Raw genomic sequence first — 5,443 nt, 5'->3', positions numbered from 1 at the left:
GGCAAACGTCTGGTTTTCCTGCCCCGAATGCTTGGTGAGACCACAGACGTGGGAGTGTTTCTGCGAAAGCAACACAGGGGTCTTCAACCCTGTCAGCACACCAGAGGCGTTTGTCAGAAGCTCGTATCCAGAGCACAAGTGTACAGATCCATTCCTCCATCCAGCTCTCGCGCCTCCCCCGCGGACCGGACCGCACCGCGCCGTACGCACTGCCGACAATCAGTATCCTGCGCTGTTTGTTTGCCGACAAAAGGGTTACCCTTGATCCTGCTTACAGAGGTTACGCGAGTCTGGTCTGAGTGGCGTGTACATGTCTGGCAGCCGTCAAGTGGCCGCGTCTCACTGTTTCTCTTCTTTTCCGGCTGTACTTACGGAGAACAAAAAAAAAAAAAAAAAAAAAGAGCCAGGGTTTCATTTCCTCATGACTCATACAATATAAATGTTGGTGCGCTCGGTGCGAGAATGATAGGTAAGACGCAATAAAAGTTCTGACACTCCTGCCTCAAAGTGTGGATTTAGGTGTAGGACAAAGCACTATAAACTGAATCAGAGGCTTTTGTCGAGGCAGGATTTATATACCGACCGCAGTTCACAGCTTCAGTCCCCTCCAGGGCGGGTAGATATCTCCCAACAAAGAGAAAACCAGAGTAGCACATGCGATTCTGACACTAAAGGCTTTAATATACTGTGGAACATTAAACAATGGGCTTGCTAAAGAACATTTGTCCCTCACTTAAAACATAAAAATGAGGTTTCTTGTATCAGTGGCAGTGGATAGATAGAAAACATAAAATCTCAGTGAAACCGTCTGTATTGAAAAACCTTGATCACAAGTTGATCACAGTGGCTGAACTGCCCCTTTAACATATAAGAGCCACATTTCTACCAGTTCTCCAAAAATAACTTCAGTTCATTTCAGCAACTTGTGTTTTACATGTCAATATGCATGCATCTAAAAAAAAAAATGTTTTTTTAATCCATTAGATTTAAATAGAAGTTGTAATGAATGTGCCTTGTAATTAAAATCATGCATGAAAGGACACAACATTGCTAGTCTTGCAATTATTACTAGAAAACATCCATGGATATCAGTTTGACAGCATGCACTTTGAGTGTTTTAATTACTCTTCACTTGTGAAAGATATGTGGGTTGCCTGTCAACGACTCCCGCTAAATATATGTTATACCACTTATAACAGCAGGGCTACAAGTCATGAAAGGTTGCAATCATTCCTTTTGTAACTGATGTCAAAATGTCAGCTAATTAATAGACGACTGTTGTCTCTCAAGGTTTTGTTGTTGTTGCTGTGTGTGTGTGTGTGTGTGTGTGTGTGTCTAATAATGGAGTCATGAACTGTTTCTCAGTGTTAATTTTTCTTCAGTTTCTTTGCTGCAAAACAGGCACAGAGCGAGTCTGTGAATATGGATCCATGCCCTATGTATAGTACTGGGCACTTATTACCAAATCGGCACTTACTATATTTTCAGATTTATAGGACAACCTGACAAAATGTTTTTTTGTTTTTTTTTGTTGAGTAATGGCAGTGATTGTACAGACTAAAAATGCTAGCGTACTTAGTATATCATTTTGTTTGATTTATAAAGCAATTTTCCATACTGAGCTTGTCAGTTACAACAAATGAAATGTCTGTCTGTTTTTAATGACATGACAATCTCAAAACAGATGCATTGAAAACAATCCATAATGTGCCAGTTTAACACACCACCACGTCTAGTTAAGGAGGGCACATTTTGTGTTACTTTGAACACTTTTGTCTGTGTCAAAAAGTCACCATTTCTAGGACAGAAATAGCATATTTGCAACACAAAAGTAGTAAGTTTGACCCAGAATGTGTTGAAAGTAACACAAAGGTAGTTGTGAGTTGGACACAGTACAATGCATCCTTTTTGAGGATGGACTAGCATCACAGCATCATGGCCATGAGACATTATGTGATACTGTCCTGTGTCCCTTAGTAATATAGAGGCAATAAAGGATCGAACAAATAGTGAGACACGCGACAAAGGAATGATCCCTTCTAGGAAACAAACATACTTGAAAATATTTTGATAACATATTTTGTAACATTTAACAATCCAAGTGGACACATACAATTATGTTCAGATATTGTACTAAACCGTATATTGTACAATATATTCCTTGTTCTATTTCTATAAGGCATGAAACAGGTGCATCTGACACAGACAAAAAAGAAACACTATAAGGTCCATTATAAATACTGTTTTTGTTGTGCTTCAGACATTAACATGTTTGTTTTCAGAAAACATCTGTTGCATTATATCTGTCTTGAAAATCGATACTGATGCCATTTAAAAGCCACCGTCTTATTGGACACTGGCGGCTAAGAGAATCACAATTTTCTGCCTGCCAATGCTTGATTCTACAGCCGGCCGATGTGGGTTTTGAGCAATGGGAAAACAAGCAATTATTTGACACCTCTAAATGTGACAAATATGCTACCAATAGCAGACGCAAGATTGCAGGCCTTCTGAAATTGCCCTACAAACACAATATAACCAATGGGAGCGAGGCTATGCCTAAAGACAGTGGGATGGATTTTAGAGCCTCTCTGGGTAACTAGCAGACCATTGTGCTTTTAAAATTCATGGGGCTGAATTTCAGTGATTTTTGAACCCGCTGAATTTTGTTTGTATAAAAAAAAAAAAATGCTAGCATTCAAATCCAAGTCAAGTTCAAATCGAATTAATCCATTCCTTTAAAACCGTTGAGATTTTGCTGATACAATCAGCTATGTTTCTCGCATAACAATAGTGCCGAGGCCACTGGACCCGTCCATGAATACCATACTCAAATGGCGGTGAGAGATACAGTATCACTGCATACATCTCTCTGTAATTACCATTTATCAATTTAATTTCCATGTCCAACTGCTATGACAAGTGGAGCACCTGACAACCCATTTCATTCGTACAATTTTTAATTATCGATGACTTGATGTTCAAAATGGTTTAATTTGCAAGGAACTATTGTTTGGACTATGTCTCAGACTCTTTTTTTTCTTTCTTATTTCTGAGCCTTGCAATTGGGAGCCAAGCAGTGAAGCTGGTTAGGCACACAGTGAGTTTCTACCTTTTCTTATTGGGAGCCCAGCAAAAAACGTTTTGGAAATTTGGCACACTCATTTGGGAGAGTCCCTTGACTCTTTTCACCGAGATTCATTCCTCTACCTCGAGGGTTCTCGCACCACCAACAAGTCAAAGTTGGAGGTACGTTTATGCAAGTTTTGAGCCATACGCCCGATTTTCAAAAACAAGGTACCGTTGGATTCCTCGGATCAAGCCGAGTTCAACGTACCCATCGATGTCATATTGGGTTTTCAGCTTTTCTCAGCTACTAACAGGCTGGTTAATGGACTAAATGTAACGTAATACTCAATCCACACAAGCAGGCTGCAAGGCAATATTTGACTAATAACCTGCCTGTGAGACTTCACTCAGCTTTGAAATAACATATGAAATAATTTATGCATTACAACCAGCCTCAATCGCTGGAACTGGACCCGACCTTTCAACACTGATCAAAATGGGACAAGCTGTAAGACGTGTGAACCAGTATGCTTAGTAGTATGCTTTCAGACCAGCCTCAAAGGTTGTATCTACTATACACATATATGGGTGTTTCATCATTGTAAAAAGAAAAAATTTGTTTGAACATACGGCATATTCTTTACAAGGCATTTTAGTGTGTGGTCTGATGCCAGAATTACAACAAATGTTTATATACAACTGCTCTGATAAAATGACAATATGATGCGTTGAGTCAAAGTAATTGGCCTGTCGCATCTCGTTAAAGTGGGCCCTGTTTTGCGGTACGCTGCGGAAATATATGTGTCGCTGAGCCCCACAGGAGTGAGCCAAGACTTCTTATTTTCCACCACAAAAGAAAACAGAAATAACCTCACAATACAATTTCAGGCCATTGTTAATGAAGCCACACAAGAAAAATTATATATTTCTTCCTTTGCTCAACTTGAACATGATTTCATCGAGACTGAGTATCGGGTTTATTGGCATTTTTTTATTTCTCTATTTATTTATTGTATCATTTCAGATTAGTGTGGTATTTTTATGACTTTTAAGGTTTGTCTCTCGTGTATTTCTATGGATTAAGTCTGTATGTGTTGAGGATTCGTATTTTGGAGGCTCGTTAGCATAGATCATTTGCATTGATGATTCAGTGATTACACACACACTGGCTGGTCTGGGATCGCTGTTATCCAGGCGCTATTGATCATCCGAATCAGACGGAGGCCGTTATGTCTCCTTATGTTGCAAGTCGCTCTGGATAAGAGCCTCCGCTAAATGAATGCGACGCTAAACAGCAATATCAAACAAACATACATTTGATTATAGTCATTTACATAATTCTCAGTGCGAGTGTTCAAATGGAGGACGGATTTGGCACGGAGCGGCTACCGGGCCGGTGTCACTGGAAACCGCGTTCGAGCTGCTCTCCCGACATCGGAGATCCAAGCGGCAAATGAGTCCAAATTAAATTGATATTGGCAAAACAATATATTTTTCCACACTATATTTGGAGTGCCTGCTCCAGTCCCTTCACTGCGGCTTCTTCGGTTAATGAGATCGCTTGATTGATGGACGTCACGCATTGATCGCCGATGGGGAAATTCCCACCGTCACCAGGAGCGCAGATGCCGCCGCACGTAAGTCCATATCGAGACTTGAAAACAAGGGGCAACGGTCAGTACAGAACGATGTACACAGCACTGGACTAGAACAATAATATTATTGATGTATGTATTTATGTGTTCGAAAGGAAGGCAAGATGTGTGCTTCATTAAAGTACCGCGTACTGGAAGGAAGGAAAGGCCTGAGGAATCACTCTCTACTAGACCTTGCGAATATAAAAGCATCACAAAACACACTCTTCAGGCTTTTCAGCGATAACATTTCGGAAGGTCGTCCAAGGTCGTATCGCTGAAAACACATGCGGTCACCGAGCTGATGGCTCGCTTTCTATACTAATAGCAACTACACTGGAGAAGAAAGAACACACCGTCACCTCCCGGGAGTCACGACTGAGAGATGAGGCCGGTTTAATTCCACAAAAACACACACGAACACCCTCCTTCCGTGAGTTACGGCCTGCTCTGTGGGACTCCTAGTGGCCAAAACAAAACAAAACAAACAAACAAACAACCAAAAAAAAACCTAAAGAGAAAAACAGGTTTTAATTATGAGTGTACCGTATGTTGTTGCAGCAGAAGGGCGATATTAAAGGCAGCTATAATGACGTACAGTAACTGACGGGCCCGAAGCACTGCAGTTGACCCGGCGCCCCTCGTCCACGGGGATGAAGAGCGCCGAAAACACGGACGTGACGCCGGGCCGGTTATTGAGCGGAGCTGACAGCGAGTCCGCACGCTGATGAATTACAGAG

This window comes from Conger conger, chromosome 15 (assembly GCF_963514075.1).
Source record: "Conger conger chromosome 15, fConCon1.1, whole genome shotgun sequence".
In the NCBI taxonomy this organism is placed as follows: Eukaryota; Metazoa; Chordata; class Actinopteri; order Anguilliformes; family Congridae; genus Conger; species Conger conger.
This window is presented reverse-complemented; position numbering follows the sequence as displayed.